We start from the raw sequence: 23,179 nt of genomic DNA, 5'->3' as shown, positions 1-23,179 counted from the left end.
GCTAGTACTTCTAAGGAGGCTCAAGTTTAAGGCTCCTACACACGTAGTGCGAAGCGTTATGATGCAGGAGGCATCAGAGTTGAGCCCACGAAAGTGAAAGCCTTTGATATTGAAAAGGAGAATGGGGCTGAGGTACTTGTTAATGAGCCAGTGAAGGAAGAAGAAGCTAGAGAGTTTCTAAAATTCCTAAAACACAGTGAGTACAGCGTGGTTGAGTAATTGCGCAAACAACCAGCTCGCATATTAGTGTTGGCTTTGCTTCTGAGTTCAGAGGTTCATCGTGAGGCATTAATGAATGTGCTCAACGAGACTTACGTTACTAATGATATATCCATCAACAAGTTGGATCGATTGGTTAGTAACATAAGCACTGACAACTTCATTTATTTCAATGATGATGAAATCCCACCTGGTGGCATGGGATCAGCTAAAGCTTTACACATCACCACTCGCTGCAAAGGATATACATTGCCGAGTATGCTTATTGATAATGGGTCAGCCTTAAATGTCCTGCCATTGTCCACATTGAATAGATTGCTCATAGATAGTTCTCACATGAAAACATGCCATAATGTAGTAAGAGCATTCGATGGCACGGAGAGAAAGGTTATGAGAAAAATTGATATCCCTTTGATGACCGGCCCAAACACGTATGAGGTAGATTTTCTAGTGATGGACATCAAGCCCTTTTATAATTGCTTGTTGGGAAGGCCTTGGATACATTCGGTAGGAGCGGTGCCCTCATCTTTGCACTAGAAATTGAAGCTAGTAACAGACGGACGGCTGGTTACCATAAATGCGAAGGAAGACATCATAGCAGCAGTTACCAATGACGCACCCTATGTAGAGGCGAACGAGGAGGCCGTTGAGTGTTCTTTTCCCTCCTTAGAATTCGTTAATACAACATTTATTTCAGAAGAAAATCAGGTGTCGGTGCCTAAGATATCCAAAACCACAAGAATGGGTTTGCAGATGACAGTGGGGAAAGGAGCCTTGCCAGGAAAAGGATTGGGAAGATATCTCCAAAGAGAGATTCAAGTTCCAGAACTAAAGGAGAAGAAAGATCGTTTTGGCTTGGGTTTCAGGCCAGATCACAGGTAGAGGAGGAAGGAAAAAGAGAAGCATCAAGAAAGAATAATGGCGCGTTTAAGTGGAAGAGAAGTAGAGTGGGAATCAATGACGTTCCATCATATATCCCAAACCTTTATATCAGGAGGGATAATTCACCTTAAGAGAGGGTTGCTCGAAAAAGGAAGTCATCACATCAATGCTGTACATAATGAAGAGTCTGAACGAAGAAACCTTGAGAGCATTCGCCCTTATGAATCGGGAAGTTCTTTAAACAATTGGACTGCAGAAGAACTTCCTGTAGTTTTTAAAGATTTTTCAGAATACTCTTGTTGCTCTAAGAGCCTAGGAGTAATAATATTTCATTTGTAAAGTAAGCTCATGTTCGAATATTTGCGTTTCAATAAAACACAACTTTTGTTATCAATTCGAGTGAATATTGTTTTGACCTTTTTAAATTCTTTCAATTTTTTTCATTTCATTTATAACACATAAATAAACATTCTTAAATTCATTCATTATTTGTACATTCATTAGTACCCCGCAGGTCCCTAAATATCAATGACATGAGCACTAATACTACAAATTCTGAATTCTCTTTTGAGCAAGACATGTGTTTAGAAGAACCTTAGGATTTTGAAGATGACAGGAATTGTGATGTGTCTCCAGATCTGTTGAGAATGGTGAAACAAGAGGAGAAACAAATCCTACCCCATGAGAAAGAGGCAATATAGAATGTAGCCTTGGAGAAAGGAAAAGAGGTGAAAATTGGGACACACGTTGCTAAGGAAACGATACAAGGTCTTGTTGAGCTACTACTTGAATTCAAAGATATCTTTGCATGGTCATATCAGGATATGCCGGGGTTGAATACTGATATCGTGGTACATTATCTCCCCATAAGACAGGATTGCAAGCCATTTTAACAAAAATTACGAAAGATGAGGCCTGATATTGTGCTGAAAATAAAAGATGAAGTCAAAAAGAAGTTTGATGCTGGATTCCTACAAGAGGTTAAGTACTCAGAATGGGTGGCTAACATTGTGTCTGTCCCTAAGAAGGATAGGAAGGTATGAATGTGTGTTGATTACAGAGATTTAAACAAAGCTAGCCCAAAGGACAATTTTCATTTACCGCACATCGACACTTTGGTGGACAATAAAGTGGGATATTCGTTGTTCTCCTTTATGGATGGCTTCTCAGGGTACAATCAGATAAAGATGCATCCTGAGGACATGGATAAAACCACCTTCATAACATTGTGGGGCACCTTTTGCTACAAGGTAATGCCCTTTGGGCTGAAGAATGCAAGGGCAACATACCAAAGGGCTATGGTGACCTTATTCCACGATATGATGCGCAAGGAGATTGAGGTGTATGTTGATGACATGATTACCAAACCTCGAACAGAGAAGGAGCATATTGAAGTCTTGAGAAAGTTGTTCCTGAGATTGAGAAAGTTTCAATTGAAGCTTAATCCGACAAAGTGCACCTTCGGAGCTAGGTCGGGGAAATTATTGGGCTTTTTAGTCAGCAAAAAGGGAATAGAAGTTGACTTAGACAAGGTTAGAGCCATACGAGAGCTGCCTCCACCATGTACTCAGAAAGAAGTTCGGGGTTTTCTTGGAAGGTTGAACTATATCGCTCGGTTTATTTCACAATTAATCGAGAAATGTGATCCTATATTTTGCCTCCTTAGAAAACACAACCAAGGTACTTGGGATAAGGAATGCTAGAATGCTTTTGATAAAATCAAGCAATACTTGTTAAACACTCCAGTGTTATCTCCACCCAGTCCAGATAGACCATTAATTCTGTACTTATCAGTGTTTAGTAATTCTATGGGATGTGTGCTTGGTCAACATGACGACTCAGGAAGAAAATAGAAGGCGATATATTACCTCAGTAAGAAATTCACTGAGTGTGAGATGAGATATTCGCCAATTGAGAAGTTTTGTTGTGCTTTGATCTGGACGACTCGAAGGTTGAGGCAATATATGCTATATCATACGACTTGGCTAATTTTGAAACTTGATCCATTAAAGTACATGATGGAGTCAACAACCCTAAATGGAAGAATGGCGAGGTGGCAAGTACTGCTTTCAGAGTTTGATATAGTCTATGTGAGTCAAAAGGTTATAAAAGGAAGCGCGATAGCAGAATTTCTGGCTAGCAGAGCTTTAGAAGATTATGAGCCATTGAGCTTTGATTTCCCTAATGAGGAGTTGATGTATGTGGCAACTACTGAAGAATATCCATGGAAGTTGAACTTTGACGGCGCATCCAATGCGGTAGGAAATGAAATTGAGGCAGTCTTGGTATCCCCAAATGGTGATCATTATCCATTTACATGTAAATTGGATTTTGACTGCATGAACAATATGGCCGAGTATGAAGCATGCATCATGGGGATTCGAGCGGCCAAAGAGCGAAAAATTAGAACCCTGGAACCAGCTTAAGGGTGAATAGGAGACAAGGGACCCCAAATTGATTAATTATCGAAAGGTAGTTTTCGAGTTACTTGAGGGGTTTGATAACATCACCTTTAATTATCTCCCACGAGATGAAAACCAGATGGCAGATGCTTTAGCAACACTTCTTCCATGATTAAAACAAATAAAAAAGAGGATGTGAGACCAATTCAGATGAGTATTTCTGATGTTCCAGCTCATTGTTGTAACATCGAAGAAGAGGAAAAGGATGACCATCCTTGGTATCAAGATATATTACGGTATGTGAGAAATCGTGAATATCCTGAGCAGGCAACTGAGAATGAAAAAAGAACCTTGAGGAGGTTAGCCTGCGAATATGTACTAGATGGGCACATCCTTTATAAAATAAGGAAGGATCAGGTACTTTTGAGATGTGTCGACATTGTGGAAGCCAGGCAAATCTTGGAAGAAGTACATAAAGGTGTTTGTGGGACACATGCTAATGGCTTTACAATGGCAAGGAAAATCATAAGGTTTGGATACTATTGGTCAAATATGGAAGGAGATTGTATCAGCTATGCCAAGAAGTGTCATAAATGCTAGATATATAGGGACAAGATTCATGTACCACCTTCACCTTTGCATGTTATGACTTCTCCATGGCCCTTTTCCATATGGGGCATGGATGTCATTGGGCCAATATCACCAAAATCTTCGAATGGGCATCGTTTCATTTTCGTGGTCATTGACTACTTCACGAAATGGGTAGAGGCAGCTTCATATGCTAGTGTTACCAAGTCGACAGTAAGTCGATTCTTGAAAAAGGAGATTATTTGTCGATATGGAATGCCTGAGAGGATCATATCGGACAATGCATTAAACTTGAATAACAGTATGATTGCAAAAGTATGTAGCCAATTCAAGATCAAACATCAAAATTCATCTCCATATCGCCCAAAAATGAATGGGGCAGTGGAAGCTGCCAACAAAAATATCAAGAAGATAGTGGGGAAAATGACTGAGACCTACAGAGATTGGCATGAGAAATTACCATTTGCACTCTTTGCCTATCGAACGTCCGTCAGAACCTCTACTAGGGCAACTCCTTTCTCGTTGGTTTATGGGATGGAGGCAATGTTACCCATTGAAGTGGAAATACCTTCTCTTCGAATTTTGTCAAAGATAAAGCTGGATGAAGCAAAATGGATTCAATCGCGGTATGATCAATTGAACTTGATTGAAGAAAAGAGGCTAAGGGCTATTCTTCATGGTCAGATGTATCAGAAGCGAATGATGCGAGCTTATGATAAGAAAGTTCATCCAAGAAAATTTCAAGAGGGGGATCTTGTACTGAAAAAGATTATTCCCACACAGAAGGATTTCAGAGGAAAATGGATGCCGAATTGGGAAGGGCCGTATGTTGTGAAGAAGGCTTTCTCTGGTGGTGCACTGATTTTGACAGAAATGGATGGGAAAAGCTTACCCAATCCAGTGAATTCAAACTCAGTCAAGAAGTACTTTGTCTAAAGAGAAGGGAAGCCAAGGTGAAAACCTGCAAAGGGAACTTTGAAACTTCTAAAAAAAATGGAGAGGTCAAGGTGAAAACCCACAAAGGGTGCCTTGAGACCAAAGGGGTTTTGAGTTGAAAACCCGAAAGGGCAGCTCAAATTTTGAAAAGCATGCAGTGATCTTGCTAACCGGATTCAACAAGAAGGGGAGTGTGTTACATGCTGGGGCATCAACAAATTACTTTGGATCTTCTAAACACATGTTAAACTCAAAACAGTGTTCAGGGAGTTGGTATACAGAAGCCCAAGCTGTGATATGTAGGGCATCTAATTTTTGTCCTGGTTACTATCTTTGGATTCTTTTTCTTCTCAAAGATATATTTTCAGATTAATTTCCTTTTGTATTTTTTATGATTTATCTAACTATTCTCAAGATCAAATTATTCGTCTTCCATTATTCATAAAGTGTGTTGCATTGAAATAATGATTGATGAACTAAATATTTTTACAAATGAAGTTTTGCATATTACTCTGGAAATATCTAGATAATACGAGAAACTAAAACAGAACAATTGTTTGAAGAATTCTCATGAGTGAAGGTCGGAGGTACTCGAGAAAATTTCTTCTTCAGTCCAAAGGATGATTGGACAATTCAAACGATTCAATCCTAGGAGAAGATCATCTCTAACAGGTCGTAACATTCAATAGGACTAATTTGATTCAAAGCATACGAGCAGAGTACGATTGATACTTCGAGTAAAAAATAAAGATGAAGCTTTGATGGATGAATGAGTAAAGACGTCCGAAATAGGAGTCATTTTCATAACATTTTGCATCATAATATGTCTATTTAGGAGCATTTGACTCATTTCGATCATGGCATCCTAATCATTAGGCATGAGCACATATGCATTCTACAGGTTATGTCTTTTAGGGGACAATGTAGATCACCGATAGCAGATTTGACATCTCTATATTAGACGGGGAGCAGATCGAAGATAGCAGATCTGACATTCATGTGTTTACATCAAAGCAGATCAAAGATGACAGATTTGGCGTCTGTATTAGACGGGGAGCAGATCGAAGATAGCAGATCTAACATTCGTGTGTTTACATCGAAGCAGATCGAAGATGAAATTTGGCGTCTCTGTATTAGACGGGGAGCAGATCGAAGATAGTAGATCTGACATTCATGTGTTTACATCGAAGCAGATCAAAGATGATAGATTTGGCGTCTCTGTATTAGACGGGGAGCAGATCGAAGATAGCAGATCTGACATTCATGTGTTTACATCGAAGCAGATCAAAGATGACAAATTTGGCGTCTCTATATTAGACAGGGAGCAGACCGAAGATAGCAGATCTGACATTCGTTTGTTTACATCGAAGTAGATCGAAGATGACAGATTTGGAGTCTCTGTATTAGACGGGGAGCAGATCAAAGATAGCAGATCTGGCATTCGTGTGTTTACATTAAAGTAGACCAAAGATGACAGATTTGTCGTCTTTGTATTAGACTGGGAGCAGATCGAAGATAGCAGATCTGACATTTATGTGTTTACATCGAAGCAGATCGAAGATGACAGATTTGTCATCTCTGTATTAGACGGGGAGCAGATCGAAGATAGCAGATTTGACATTGCTGAGTTACAGTGAAGCAGTTTGAAGCTATCAGAATACCTTTGAAGAAGATGAGGATCAATATTTCGAGACTTGGCCAAGCTGGGCAAAATAGGTCCTTTTATAGTCTTTGCTCTATTTTCGTTACACGGCAATGAGTAAAGAGGGGTAGCTGTAGGAACCCGTTTTTGCCCGGGCCCGTGAAATGAAATAAACAAAAATTTATAAACCAAATTAAATAAATAAAGTGTCTCTGTTAATGTCCAATTTACAATAAACAGGCCTAAAGGCCTAATAATCCAAAACTCGGTTACATTTTATAGCTCAATTAGCCTAAACCAAAATACCCATTAACCTAATACCCGGTTACACCCATTAAACCTCCTAACCCAACAAATAAACACGGCCCAAAGGGCCCAAACCATTAACAGAATCAGAGGACCTAGGGTTTTCTGAAACCCTATTCACCGCAAGCACCCCGACACTAGGCCTCATTTCGGGCCGCAATCGGCGTGCCAATCCCTCGTCACCGAATCTTCACTCGCCTACAAAAGGAAAGAAACAGCAGAGACAGTACAAATATAGCAAGAAATAAAATCAAATATTGTTAATATATTTTATGTTGATTTTCAGTGGCTATAAAAGCCCGAATCGAAACGATGTAATGGAGGGGTTTTTTATGCACATTTACAATAAAATACCAGTAGTTTATCGAAGGAACGGAGGTGATTTGTTTTTACATTTTTTTTTCTTTTTATACATACAAATATCACTAAATAAAACGAAAAGATTTACCGTCGGATTTGCGCTAAAAATCAAAGCTCTTCAGCTTCCGGCCGCCGTATCCGGCGGGGTTGATGACGGCGCATGGGCGCCTGTGCCCGATGACCAGGGCTTGGCTTAACGGAGGCCGGAGCCCGGAGGTTTTTTTTTCTCTTTTCCTTTTTCAGAGGATTTCTTTTGTTTTTTTTATAACCAGGGCTAAAATGAATTTTTAGGTTTTTTTTATATTTATAAACGACCCATACGACGTCGTTGTAGGATAACCATTTAGTGACCAAAATGGTGTCGTTTCAAGGCTAAGGATCCGCGCGTTGACCCGTGACCCGGGAAGGATCCGCGTGTTTTTGTTTAAAGGGCTAATTGCCCAATTGGTCCTTCCGTATTTTCAGCGTTTATAATTTCGTTCAATTCAAATTTTATTTTTATTTTAATTTGGCCCTGACCTCTTATTTTTGTTTCAATTTAGTCCTAGCTGCTATTATAAGGCCGATGTCAGGAACGATGTCGTTTTGGGATTAGGGTCAAATTGCCTAGTGAGTTCCTAAGCTTTTAGCGCGTGTTTCAACTGGATCCAAAATTCATATTATTATTTTAAAATTAACCTAGCGTTTTATTTAAATTCAATTTTAATCCTTCTTATATATATATTATAATTTATTTATTTTAAATATTTGGTATATTATTTATTTTACTTTAAACCTTATTTATATGTAAAAAAATATTTATTTTATTATTTTTTATGTATTATTTACTATATTATTTATTATATTATGTATAATTTTAAAATTTTTAAATTATTATTAAATATTACATTTTATACATCATTATTAAATATTTAGTATGTAATATTCTAAATTTACTACAAAATTTTGTTCCTATTTAACATATTATTATTTTTATAAATATATGTTAAGTTATTATATCATATAGTATATTTTATATATATTAACCATTTTAAAAAATTCTCCTTTATTATTATTATGTTGTTTTAAATATTTTATTTTTTAATACCCCATTTTTTAATTGTATTTAGTTTTTATCTTTTTTATTATTATTTTTATATGTTCATAATTTGTTTATTTATTTTTTGTATTTTTTGTATTTATTTAGTATTATTTTAGTAAGTTAATTTTATCTCATAAATTATTTGTTATTTTTATGTTATTTATTGTTTTTATATATTTGCATGAAAATTGATTATATATGTTGTTATTCTAAGTTATATTTGCATGAAATATTATTGTATATATATTATGTAATTTATATTGTTATATTCATTATTTTCTATGTTGTATTTACATGAAATGTTAATGTATGTATATTTATGTTATTTATGTTATTTATGATTATATCTACATGAAATGTTAATGTATATTATGAAATTAATGTCGTTATTTATCATTTTCTATATTATATTTGCATGAAATGTTAAAGTATGTATCATGAAGTTTATATTATTTAGTATTGAAATCTTGTAATATGTTAATTGCATCATTGTTTAAAAATTTATATTTCATTTAATCCAAAAGATTTTTAAAAATGAGGCAATGCTTTTTTGTATTTAGGAATTCGGGAAGTAGTGCCCTAACATGCTGGGTTGCGATTTCTCGTTTGTCTAAATGTCTAAAGTATCCTTCTAAATAGATTTTGTAAATCACGAGATGATTTCACTTACGAAAGTTTAAGAATATCGTGTCCAATCATGCTGGATATGATGTTTGTATTCTTTTGGAGTAAAGGAATCTCGATTTTCAACTCAAATTATTCTGGTTTTAAAAAGGGATCGTATTTTTAAATTCTTTCAAACTTTTTAACGATAAGACAAAAAACTATTCAATTTGGTACCAATTTTAGGCGTTGCGAGGGTGCTAATCCTTCCTTGTACGTAATCGACTCCCGAACCTGTTCTCTCACATTTTCGTAGACCAAAATGTTTCATAAGGTGATCCAATCACACCTAAAAAGGTTGGTGGCGACTCCCATTTTCAAATTCCCCCTTTAAAAAGGTTTCAACAGCAAGCAATAGAGTTGTTTCGTGCCTTGCATTTTTGATGTCGCATTTTGCACCACAAGAGATTAGAAGCTCACAAACTCTACCATAACCTCCTCTTGCCGCTAGCGTTAGGGTGGTGTATCCATCAGCATCAAATGCATTAACATCGTAGCCTCTACTAGTTAATATGTGAACTAAATTCAAGTCGCGGCGTTTTACCGCACGGTGTAGAGCATAAAACCCAATGGGACCATTTGCGTCTTCATGTGCATACTCCAGCATTAGTTGGTCAAATACATCGCCCTTCTGATTTAACTCCAATAAGTTTATGGAGGTATCACTGAAAGTTTCCAAGAGAGCTTTTAATAAAACTATTCTTTATTATTAACTGAAGAATTGAACTTAAATAGAGAAAAGAGTCCTAATCCTAATTGGGAAAATAGTTCCTTATTCTAATAAACTACTAAAATATAAAAGAAAATAGTTCCATTATTCTAATAAACTATTAAAAGATAAAATAAAAATGTTCCTAGAATATGAATAAAACTTATCTACTTAAATAAGATTTATCTACCTAAATAAATTTAAAATATATACATATTTCAACACCCTCCTTCAAGTTGGTGCATATATATCAATCATACCCAACTTGCTTACAAGAAACTCAAAGTTTGTCTTAGAGAGTCCTTTGGTGAGTATGTCAGCAATCTGTTGTTTTGAAGGAACAAACGGCATACACACTTGGCCTTCTTCAATCTTCTCCTTGATAAAGTGTCTATCAATCTCAACATGTTTAGTCCTGTCATGTTAGACTGGGTTGTGAGCAATACTAATGGCAGCTTTGCTATCACAGTACAACTTCATTGGTGAAGTTATTGGTTTCCTCAGCTCTTCCATAATTCTTTTTAGCCACATCATTTCACAAATTCCTTGAGCCATTGATCTAAACTCAGCCTCTGCACTACTTCTTGTTACAACACTTTGTTTTTTGCTTCGCCAAGTCACAAGGTTTCCCCAAACAAATGTATAGTACCCTGATATAGATCTTCTATCTGTTATTGAGTCTGCCCAATCTGCATCTGTATAAGCTTCAATTCTTCTTTGTTCGAATTTCTTGAAGAATAAGCCCTTTCCCGGTGAACTCTTCAAGTATCTTAGAATTTGAAACACTGCTTCTTCATGTTCCTCCATTGGGGAGTGCATAAATTGACTCATTAAGCTCACTGCAAAAGCTATGTCTGGCCTTGTATGTGATAAGTAAATTAACTTACCAACTAATCTTTGGTACTGCCCTTTATCAACTAATCGACCTTCTTTATTCCAGAATTTTACATTTGGATCAATTGGTGTGTCAGCTGGGCGGCAACCACTCATCCCAGCCTCTTTTAAAAGATCAATCACATATTTTTTTCTGAGAGACCACAAGACCTTTCTTTGATCGAGCAACTTCTATTCCAAGAAAGTATTTCAAAGGACCCAAGTCTTTAATCTCAAACTCCAATGCTAGATGCTCCTTGAGACGCCTTATTTCATTCACATCATCTTCTGTAAAAATGATATCATCGACATAAACTATAATAACTGCTATTCTACCTTTTTGTGAATGTCGATAAAACATTGTGTGATCAACTTGCCCTTGTGAATAACCTTGTTTTTTAACAACTTGAGTGAATCATTCAAACCAAGCTCGAGGAGACCGCTTCAAACCATACAAAGATTTCATGAGTTTACATACTCGAGTTCCAAATTTTTCTTAAAAACCTGGAGGAGGATCCATGTAAAATTCTTCTTCAAGTTTTCCATTTAGGAAAGCATTCTTCTTATCTAATTGCTGTAAAGACCAATCAAGATTAACAGCACTTGATAAAAGAACTCTAACGGAATTTAATTTGGCCACTGGAGCAAACGTTTCAAGATAATCTATCCTGTATGTTTGAGTGTACCCTTTAGCCACCAACCGGGCTTTGTATCTATCTAAAAATCCATCTGGTTTGAATTTGGTTGTGAACACCCATTTACAGCCCACTGTTTTTTTCCCTACAGGTAATTCCATTGTTTCCCATGTACCTATTTTTTCAAGAGCGCGCATCTCCTCTAAAATAGCCTCCTTCCACTCAGGAATCTGTAAAGCATCTTTCATATTTTTGGGTATTTGTACAGTATCAAGACACGAAACAAAGGTTGAGAATGTCGAATACAAGGCTTTATAGGAGACAAAGTTAGACATGGGATATTTGACAATATTTCTAACACCTTTTCTTTTGGCAATTGGAATATCTAAATTAGAAAATTCATTGACTAGATTATGAGTTTTACCTGGACTTTTGATAGGATCTTGCGGTTAGATTCTTGGTGATGAATCTGGTGGATTCCACTTTCTTGATTTCGATTTCTTCTTGAGTAAACAATTAACTCCTTTGTTTGTTTTTTATTCTCATGATTAGACTCTACACCTTCATCATCCTTTTCATTAACATTAACATTATTAATTTCTGTGTTAATTATAAATTCGCCTTCCCCATTATTAGAATCCCTATGTTGTATATTCCTAATCTTTTCTTGATCAATTATAGAATCTTCCTTAGTATAATTCCCTCCCTGAAGATTAGAATCAAAATAAGATTGTGTTTCAACAACTGTAACATCCATGGTAACAATAATCTTCCTATCAATTGGATCATAACATTTGTAACCCTTTTTATTAGAAGCATAACCAACAAAGACATTTTTTTTGCTCTAGGATCTAGTTTACCTTGGTTGTCAATATGAACAAAAACACTACACCCAAAAACTCGGAGGGATAAATCTGTGATCAATTTAGAGTTAGGAAAATTATCTTTAAAGAGACGAAAAGGAGTTCTATAGTTTAGAGTTTTACTGGGCATTCTATTAATAAGATATGTAGCTGTTAATAAGGCTTTGCCCCAAAGATAACGTGGTACCTGGCTAGTTTGGAAAGCCCTTATAATTTCCATTAGTTGTTTAGAAAGCTCTGCTATCCCCTGATTATGAACCACGACCATTGCCACTCTTTTTCCTTCCATTTGTCGGTTTCCCATGGAGCTTCCAACACATTTCTCGAGTGTGCCAATATTTTTTGCAGTGATCGTACCAAGGTTTTTTCTTATCTCTAGTGAAGGCTGTTTTAACCATGATGTTACTAGAGATTTTAACCTAGCTCAGATGCCATGAAAGTTTTCAAGAGAGCTTTTAATAAAACTATTCTTTACTATTAACTGAATAATGGAACTTAAATAGAGAAAAGAGTCCTAATCCTAATTGGAAAAATAGTTCCCTTATTCTAATAAACTACTAAAATATAAAAAAATAGTTCCTTATTCTAATAAACTACTAAAAGATAAAATAAAATATTCCTAGAATATGAATAAAACTTATCTACCTAAATAAGATTTATCTACCTAAATAAATTTAAAATATATACATATTCCAACAATCACCGTATTTGTTAGACAACTTTATATTAGCACCAGCACGAAGAAGCAACTCAAAGGCTTCCAAATGGCCTCCTGATGCAGCAATCATCAGAGCTGAATTTCCATCGTCATCTTGTTCATAAAGATCAACATCTTCCCTTTCAAGGAGTTTCTTCAAAGCTTCAATCTCATTTCCACCGGCAGTGAACATCAAAGGAGAAAATACAGAGGGGTTGCTTGATTGAGGTGTCTTCCCTGCTAGAATCACATCTTGAACTGCTTGTTGGAAGCCATGATTCCATTTGGTTAACCCTGCAATGGAGCTTGCACTTTGGCCAGCAGAGTTTACCAATCCAAAGTCAGCCCCAGCTGAGGCCAGTACTTTAAGGCAATCCCCATGTTTGTATCTAGCACAAATCATAGCACGGAATCTCCAAAAGCTGTTCGAGAATCGATATCACAACCAGCTACAATCAAGCATTGAAGAACTTCAACAAATCCTAGTTTCGCAGACAAATGTATAGGGGTAATGCTGTTTTGGGAGTTGTTTTAACTGGAAATTCTATATCGGCACGGCAATTCAGAAGCACTTCAACAACTGATACATTGTTACATAAGATGGCATGGTGGATGAGGGTCCTGCCATAGTGAAGGTTGTTTGGGGAGATGTGTCGAAGCAGCAACCGCAAGATGGAACCACTGACTTCAAAATACTCGACAGCGCACCATGTGATGGAATAAGCTTCAGCTAGTCCGGCACTGACCCTAGTTTCTTCGCCTGTATCAATATCCCAAGACCAAGCTCCAACTCTCACCTTTAAGTCCATCTTGATGCCAGCCTGATCATCAGTTTTGAAAAAGTTAGAAATACCATTTAAGAACACTCTGCAGATAAGTAAACAAGCAACAACTTGATTCAGAAGCTTATACATATATAGCACTTTAAATCCCAAGCAACAAAGAGTGCAAATTCAAAAAAATTCTAGTACTCCAATGAAGGGAAGCTACGGATCATGATCGACTATGTTCTGAGATGCTTACCTGGAAAAGTGATCTAACAATAGAGATCTGTCTACAAATGACAGCAGCGGATAGAGCATTGCAGTCGATATTTGTGTATAGAGAAGGCTTGAAAGATCGAAGAAGCACCCTTTCAGTTGCATTGGCATCTAGTCCACACTGTCAGCAATAAGAGCACAAACATCTTCTAGATAAGCTCAATTCAACATATATTTAGTTTAATCAAAATGTAGTAGTGTATAAGATTTTTTTTTTTTTAATATATTAGCTGGGACATTGCAGAGTATAGATTTTTCTTTTCAGTTATGTTATAATATTAAAATCAAGTGCTTATTTAAAATTTTAAAATAATTTTACCTTAATATTAAATCGAGTCGATCCAGCCCACACCCAAAAACCATTGAGCCAGAGGGGTTCACAGGGGACTAGCCCCTAAAATTTTGAAGCTCTCTAGCTAGTGGTATCCTATTCAAAATTGGAATACTTACATGTTTGGGCCCCCTAAACTTCCAAATTCTTCCCCAATTTTTAGCATCCTAATCTAAAAAATGAACATTTTCTATTGTTCCCCTCTTGAATTTTTTAAACTTCTTTACAAACCATACATCTTTTAAATAGGGTAAATTTATATTTAGTCCCTCTTAATTTTTACCTTTTAAAAATTTATAATTTGATATAACAAATTTAGTGATACATTTGGTTAATAGTTCATAAATCATTATTAGCTTAATTTTATCTATTTACCTTTCCAACCAATCAAATACATATTAACATTAATTATTGAATTAATATTCTTAATCTTATGCTCATAAGAATGAAAAGTAAAATTAAACTATTACAATATTTAACAGAAATTATAAATTTACATGATTGACATTCTGTAATCATATATAATTTTTCTTGTTCTTTCTTTTAAAAAATCAGTGCAAATTGGGTTGGGGTTTTAGTGTTTACTAATTATGACAATAATAGATCCTCCTTCAAGGATTTAAGCTCTATTTTAATCAATGGCCGGATTTGGAACAATAAATTTTTACTTATATTTGAAAGATCATATCTCGTAAAACTTGAGTGTTAGTGATAATACTACCATTCGTAGGAAGAACAAAAAATTTAACAGTGGGTTGAAAGGGATAAGGAAATTGTAGGGATCTACTGTAAAAAGAAATGACATGAAGGCCATCAGACATTTTCGTCGAGATGAAAACTAATACAACACAAGAATAATATGAATAACGATTAACCAAAATACTATACTTACAGAAACATCGACCACTGACCAGGCTCAGAGACAGTGGGATGACTTCTCATCTGAGCTCGCAGCAAAACTTGGACATAAATATATTGGCATCGATGTATTCGAAGAAAGAACTTCAGAGGACTTATGATATGTGGTCATTGATTGATCGCGGATAAAATCTGATGATAGAGAAAAAAATAGACAGTTAAACTTCAGGCATTACCAAGTTCTGATTAGCAACAAGTGTAATTATACAGAAGCCCAACGGCCAACAGGCGAAGAAGAAAATATGAATATTGTTAAAGTAGAAATAGAAGACGGAACTGGTTGAAGATGATAAGATACCTTATCACTAAAAATGCGAAAACATCTAGTCCAATAGCTTTGTCAAGTTCCTAACAAAAGGTAAAAACACGATTTAGTACGCACACAAACAACACCAGCAAAAAGGAAAATAAGTCTCAGGTCTTGTTTTTCAAGTGGGAATAACATCATTGACATTCAATGCATCTGGGGAGTTATCAATATCAGAGATAAGTTTTTGAAGGTGTTCATCCTTCAAGGCTTCACGGACTTCATTGGAAGAAGCTGCATGAGAGAAAATTGTAGATATAAATAGTAGTGTGAAGCGAATTAACCAGATTCAGCATCAAGACAGTTTGTCTAAAGGTTCTCTGGCTCTAACATCATATAGATAATGAAAAAATTTTGATCATACAAGCTAGTTATCTTAAGCTGGAAGGCATTTAAGCTTCTACCATACCACTCAATCTGGTGTACAATGAGCCCCTGGGAATCAATTTATGGAAAAATGCTTTGGGACCTGACATAAAACTTCATGCAGACCAAATCCAGCTAAAAGCAATGCAATCGGCCACCTATAAAATGCAAAAAATATTCTACCACAAGTCCATCACAATACCCTCGGATATCCTTTTAACGCATTACAACCTTTGAATCATCTATAACCATCATCGATATATTGAGCTCTAAGATATCTGTATGAGATTTCAGTATTTCTCCCAGGGATACATTGAATTCTTATCAAAAGCAAAAGATTAATTATAGATATTATGACAAAGCTTTCCTTCATACATTTTGCATTTTATTGCACTTGGATATCTTGATTGGGTTGGCCAATATCAACGAGATGCCAGTGCATATATTATAATGAGTCGATTCTTTTTCAAAAATTTGCTCAAGTGGCGTACTTCCCCTCACTTTAAGGAGGTTTTTACTAAAGATAACCAAGCTACGATTAGATTTAAAAATATATACCAATAGCCTGCATCTGCATAATTTGTAGCACTTCACTTGGGTCATCAACTTCTAATTTCCTTTCCATAAGTTGTTGATATTAACACACCATGATGACAACAAATATGAGAATGACATTTCATGAAACTATGTTCTGAGTAGTGATTATCTCCACAAAACTCATCGTGAAGCAACACATCAAGCATGCAAATGTAAAACATGTTTCTTTGCCCAGGCTTTAAAATCATAAAGGCCCTCACTTGGTTAGATATAACCAAAAGCATTTGTTTTTAAAAGAAATGGTAGCTGTTAAAAGCGTTTATGAAGGTTCTTAAAAAAATGTTACTAGATGTTGAAGCTCCTAATATAAGCACATATGAAAAGGAAACATGAATAAGATTCAAATGCTGAAGCAGACTATTCACTAGGAAAATGAAACTTTCCTATCAAATCTTCTGAAAAACTTCAAATAAGCATATATCTAAAGATAAACATCAAACACATCTTTTGAATTTTTAGATCGCCAGAAAACTTTCAGTTAATAAACAGAGTACTTACTGGATCTTCCTAGGTGATTCTGGCTTGACATTGGGGGTCACTGCATTGTCGCTTTAACCTAGTTGTTACAGCACTATTGCTGGACCCTCAATCCACACTGTGAGTTCCTGCATTATTCACAAACTTGCATTAGTTTTTAAATTTGGCCATTCTGGAACCACAGAGCAAAGGCCAACTTCAGATAGAAATCATAGGTAAAACCCCTTTAGCTCTGTTATTTTCTGTTGACCTGAACTTGAGTGGAAATACACATTGGTTAAATTTGCAGTGGGTTTCCAATGACATAAACCTCAGTATGGATTACTGAACAAACCAGAAAAGCAGTGTCGATACTGCTGATATTACTGAAACAAAAACAGAATTCCAAATTTATCACTTCATAAGGGTTTATGGCACCATCTACACAAGAAAATCAACCCCAAGGCCACAACCTTAGTGTGAAAAAAAAAATATTATTACCTCTCAACATGTACCAATCTATAAAAAGATACCATTAGAACATCAAATGTATTAAAAACACAAGCATGCTTGATTAGGAAAAAATATGGAGTTGATTAAGAAACATACAGTCGAGGGAAAGTTCTCACCGGATTTTTCATTTACGGATTCCGGCTTCATGCAGGGAGTTTCTGCATCATTCGTTAAAGCACATTAGTTCCCCATTTCTAGTTTCACAAAAACAATGTAACCTTATGAATTTAACTACAAAGTGCAACTGGGTCAAAAAGGACAATAAACCCAAATTTCCTTTTAATCTTTTCAACAAAAACTTGAGACAATTCACCATTGGTTCAGTTCTTTTAGCCAACACGTATTCAACTCCACTATTAGAAGTTTAGAACATAAGTCGATGAGAAAACATTAAGCCAACAAAATCCCAATGATCAAAAGCAATAAGATTAAGCAAAATTCGAATATTTATCAACATAAATTAAGAAATAAAGATAAAAATAGAATAATTAGGGGGGAGAGAAAAGAAAAGAATTGTTGGGTGTTATACCTTTGTGCGTCTTGAAACGTGCTAGAGAACAGCTGAAAAAAAAAGAAAAGGAGAAATAAACAAATTAAAAACCCAGAAATAAAAACAGCAAAAGAATGGAAGGGAGCTGAAGAACTTACTAAGGAATAAGACAAGAGGGGCACTTACACTTGGATTAAGCTTGGTTGCAAACTTGACACTGCCTTGAAGGACCTCCCATTCTTTTCTTTTTCTTCTTCGCTAAATAACGAAGAAAAAAAAACCTTTTTAATATTTGATTTGAAGCGTTAAAAATTAACCCCAAAAAGTAAAAATAGTTATTGATTGGAGGAAGAAGAAAGGTACGACGATGGCGGGGCTGAGACGATTGACTTCTCTCCAAATTCCTAAAGTTTTTTCCTTTAATTGACAGATGGAGTACTTGCTGGGATTAGCAATAGCAATTGCAAAAGAGCGTAGTTGAATTCTAGGCAGTTAACAAAACAAAGTGTTGCCTCTTAACCATTTTCTGCTACTTAAAAGTGTAACGATTAGAGAGAATCAGCATTCCCTGTTATTCCCTGTTACCCAATCTCCAACTCTATTAGTATTTATTCTAGTCAGACATTTTTCAAGTTATAATAATGTACAAGGCAAGGCATAATCAAATGTTTCCTTTCATTTCCTTGCAACTTTCTCTAGCTAAACAAATTGAACAACATAGCTAGCTTTCCCACCTGCTTAGATTCCTTTCATTTCTGTTCCTGCATTGAGCTCTGATTCAAACGTTATATATGAATCCAGAACATCAAGCAAACATCTAATGGCAGTTCAAACTTTAATATGCATATATGTATATATATTAAAAGAAGAGATACATTCTGTTCTGTCCCGCTTTTACAAGGAAGTGGAATTTCTACATCACTCATATCTAGCAGCAATGAAAAGCCTTATCTCAGCATCTTACTTGACAGAGGGCAAGGAAAAAAAGTGATGGCAAATTGGAAAGATGAATTCTGAGTAGGTTATAGTTACCCTTGGCTCTCTCCTTTCTCATGGATCTTAACAGATGATGATGTTTCCACACCAAGGCTCCCTTTTTTTCTAGAGTTCCATCTTTTACTTGAAAATCCTCCTTGCTATTGGGATTTGAACCACCCATTACTATGTGCTCCTTTTGAAAATAATAAATCATTTCCAAGGCAATTTTCCATTTCAAATTCTAACTGTTCGCAGTTGGCTGGTGGGGATTTTGGTTTTCTTTTATCGTCTCCATTAATTCGTCCTTGTACTGATGATAAATCAAGAAATCCGATCTCTCTATGCTGACCAGCATCAAACAAACCCAAAGGAACACCTTGTCTTCCTGAATCTGGAGATAGGACACGCCTGATTGATCCAGAATACTGGAGAATCAAAAGAGTTAGTGTGATTCAATGATTGGCAAAAAGCAAACTTCTCAGAGGTGAAACAGCTAAAAGGCGAACAGTGAATAGATTCACTCTGCTTAGGTGTATTAAATCAAGATTTGACATCAAGATTCAGTTCGGGAACAGGAAAGGCACCAATAGGATCTTCAGCCCACAGCCGGGATCCTACAGATGGAAGGTTTGCCTGTGAGGTGCAATGGGAAGAACTGAAACCCAAATCTATATCAACTGAATTGCATCCTTCCTCAAGCAACCATTTCTGAGATTGTTCTATTTCCCCTTGGAGACAATAGCTTGCACGCTTGGTTGCTCTTGACTTGTGCAAAACTGGAGTCCTCGTATATTTTCCAGATGGTTGCCCAAGATTATCTCTGTATTTGCAACGTGTTTCCTTGGCAAAATCATCGTCCAGATCATACTTCATTCTGGTCGTACCAAATGACTATTTATTCTTCTGCTCTTCCTAGGCATTAGATTTGGAGGTGAACTGTTTATCGTTTCACCCCTCACTGCAATTAAATATTTTAAATGATTGCTTTAGTTTCACAAGAGGAGCTTTTCATTAAAGATTACAAAATGACAATGAATTGTCAAAGCAATTTATGAAATCAAAAGTAACCTGCACTAGAAGAGCATGATTCTTCACTGCTAAAGCTTGAGAGAGAGAGAGAGAGTGAGAGAGGAAACAAAAAAAAGGCTATCATGGTTGGGCTTGCAAATCTCTTATACCATAATTCGTTTGAATTGGGTTATACCTGCCACTATATCAAAGCAACCTTTTTCATAACTTTGGAGGGAAATTTCATACCTTTCCCCAATTAAAGTTGTCAAATCATCACCAACTTTTGATGATAAATGCGTTGGAAAAGGATCTGAGTGTAGAAAAACTGAAAGAATTAGAGGTGGATACAAAACATTTTTAGTCAAAATAATTATAAATGAATACATGTAATTAATTAAAAGATTATATTATTTAATTTTTAAAAATAATTATAATTATTTAAATAATATTATTTGAATCGTTGTAATTAAATGAATAATTATGAGTTTATTTTAAAAACATTATTATTCGAAAGACACCTATTGATAAAAGATATCTCTATGAAGAGACATAAAAATTCCTATAAATAGGAATGAGATTTCATTTGGAAATCATACCAATAAATTCTAATATTAATTCTTTTCTTCCTTTATATTCTAATATTATTAGATTATTCTATAAAGTATTACTGCAGAAATCCTTTATAGAAATTGAGTTCCTTATCATACATTGCTCAGTGTGTAGTGGGCTATTTTCGTCAATGCAAAACACAAATAGTCATTGGTTTCATTGTATCCTCGAGGTTAATTTGCTTGAAATTCCTTTGCACACCGAAGATAGGTGGGAGCGAATATAACCTTAAAGATACTGGTTTGATACATACCTTGGAGCCTTGTCCTATTTCTTCTTCTGTTCGAGTTCCGTTCATGTGTTCGAGATTTTTCTCACCGGAGATTTGTTCTAACAATTTTAAGGTTATATTTCATGATGACTACCACAACTCATGAAAGTGAAGGAGTTGACTTCAAATTTTGTCAAACTTGATCGGTTTGATAGTGGTAATTTTCGACAATGGCAGAAAAAGATGCACTTTTTATTATCAACTTTAAAAATTGCTTATGTTTTGGATACTCCAAAACCTGAAGAGACTGAAAACGAATCTGTTGTTGCAACTCGAGAAAGACAAAAATGGGATAATGCTGATTACATGTGCATGGGCCATATATTGAATGGTTTATCTGATGGTTTGTTCGACACCTACCAAAACGAGGTCACTACTAAAGAATTATGGGACAAATTGGAGACAAGATACATGACCGAAGATGTTACAAGTAAGAAATTTCTTGTCAGTCGTTTCAATAATTATCAAATGGTTGATGGTCGTTCTGTTATGGAACAATTACGTGATATTGAAAAGATATTGAATCAATTCAAGCAATATAATATGAAAATGGATGAAATGATTATTGTATCCTCCATAATAGACAAACTTCCTCCATCTTGGAAAGACTTTAAAAGAAGTCTAAAACATAAGAAAGAGGAAATATCTCTTGAGCCTTTAGCAAATCATCTTCGTATTGAAGAAGAATATCGAAAGTAAGATCAGAATCGAAATTCTGAAAATGGCAAAGTGCATGTTACAAAGGAAGTACAGACTACTAAACCATTCAAGAGAAAGTTCAAACAGACTAATAGAGCACCTAAGTTCAAAAGAAACAAAAGGGCTCATGCTATCATTGTGGTAAGCCGGAACATTTTAAGAATGAATGTCGATTTTAAAGAAGAAATCATCTTCTAAGGCTAATAATAACGAAAATTTCGTTGCAATGATATCTGAAATTAATATGGCAAAAGATGATAATACATGGTGGATTGATACCAGAGTAACCAAACATGTGTGCAAAGACAAAAGCATGTTCACAAAGTTCATGTTCACAAAGTTCATACAATGTGAAAATGACAATGTCTTGTACATGGGAAATTCTTCCACCGCAGCAATCAAAGGCAAATGGTCTATTGAGCTACAATTCACTTCTAGAAAGGTTTAAACCTTAAATGATGTATATTATATACCAGAAGTTAGAAAGAATTTATTGTCTGGAAGTCTGTTGAATAAGTTTGGTTTCAAACTTGTTTTTGAGGCGGATAAGTTTATTTTATCTAAGGGAGGATTTTTTATAGGGAAAGGGTATATGTATGAGAGTATGTTCAAACTGAATATTATTAATAAGAATAAAAATACTATTTCTGCTTATATGGTTGAATCTTTTTGTTTATGGCATTCTAGATTAGGTCATTTAAATTATAGAAAATTGAATGACATGTATAAGTTAGATTTAATTCATGTTTTTAATAAAATATTGAAAAATGCAATACATGCATGTTGACTAAAATTACAAGAAACCCTTTCCCTAAAGTTAAAAGAAAAACAAAATTGCATGATTTGATACATAGTGATTTATGTGATATGCATAATACTCCTACATTAAGTGGAAAGAAATATTTTGTTACTTTTATTGATGGTTGTTCTAGATATTGTTATGTATATTTATTGCATTCAAAAGATTAATGTAACAGCCCAATTTTCAGTGGTGTTGAAAACAGTGATTTGGAGATCACTAAATCCAACGAGTGAGTTGCAAATTTAATAAATTAATACCTATGAGTCAAGTGTGATTAGAGAAGTATTTTTTTTAATTAGTGAATTTTGTGATTTAAAAGAATTAATTAGGTAAAATTGGGTTGAAAACGAGGTATTGAGACCTCAGATTCATAAACTAAGCCATAAATATTTTTATAAATATTTATAGAGTGTTATTAAGTTAGTATTAAAGTTTCGTTAGAAAATTTTAACGTTTGGTTAGTCAATTAATAAAAAAGAACTAAATTGAAAATAGTGCAAAATTTAGCAAAGTAATTAAATAGCATAAATGACTAATAAGAAGGGATTTAAAAGAAAATTAGACCCAAATTATATGGGCAGGACGGTTTGGGTAAGAAAATCAGCAAAAAGACAAGGAGAAACAAGGGCAAAATTGAAAATTTTGCAAATTAAACATATAAAATAAAGACAAAATTGAAAAAATTTAGAGATATCATCATTTTTCTTCAGAAAAAATGCCATGGGAGGTCTGGAAGTTGCTGGTTTTTCATATTTTGACATATGTGAGTTCAATTTTTACTTTTTCTTAGTAATTTTTTATATTTTTGTGACTTTTACAATTACGTCCAACTATCTAATTCATTAGTTTTTGATTTTATGGGTGACTTTAAAAGTTACCATGAGTAAGTGGTGTATGATTATGGTGAATTATTATGGAATTGAAGTTCTTATTTT

At 35.0% G+C, this 23,179-nt stretch overlaps 1 long non-coding RNA gene and 1 pseudogene across 2 annotated transcripts; both read right to left on the bottom strand.

Moving 5' to 3' along the window:
- LOC108466366 (uncharacterized) overlaps positions 1–14,951 on the bottom strand; it is a 33,656-nt pseudogene extending 18,705 nt beyond the window's left edge.
- A 65-nt stretch (positions 14,952–15,016) lies between these two features.
- LOC108464218 (uncharacterized) lies at positions 15,017–20,199 on the bottom strand. 2 transcript variants are annotated; one of them, XR_008278966.1, is made up of 8 exons: positions 19,921–20,199; positions 18,238–19,810; positions 18,061–18,132; positions 17,914–17,945; positions 17,501–17,542; positions 16,914–17,020; positions 15,444–15,686; positions 15,017–15,277 (listed from the first exon to the last, which is right to left on the bottom strand). It is a non-coding gene; the product is annotated as an uncharacterized LOC108464218 (long non-coding RNA). The 2 variants fall into 2 exon arrangements; XR_008278965.1 differs by having other exon boundaries at positions 18,061–19,810.
- Between the last annotated feature and the right edge of the window lie 2,980 nt (positions 20,200–23,179).

This window comes from Gossypium arboreum, chromosome 2 (assembly GCF_025698485.1).
Source record: "Gossypium arboreum isolate Shixiya-1 chromosome 2, ASM2569848v2, whole genome shotgun sequence".
NCBI lineage: Eukaryota > Viridiplantae > Streptophyta > Magnoliopsida > Malvales > Malvaceae > Gossypium > Gossypium arboreum.
This window is presented reverse-complemented; position numbering and strand designations above follow the sequence as displayed.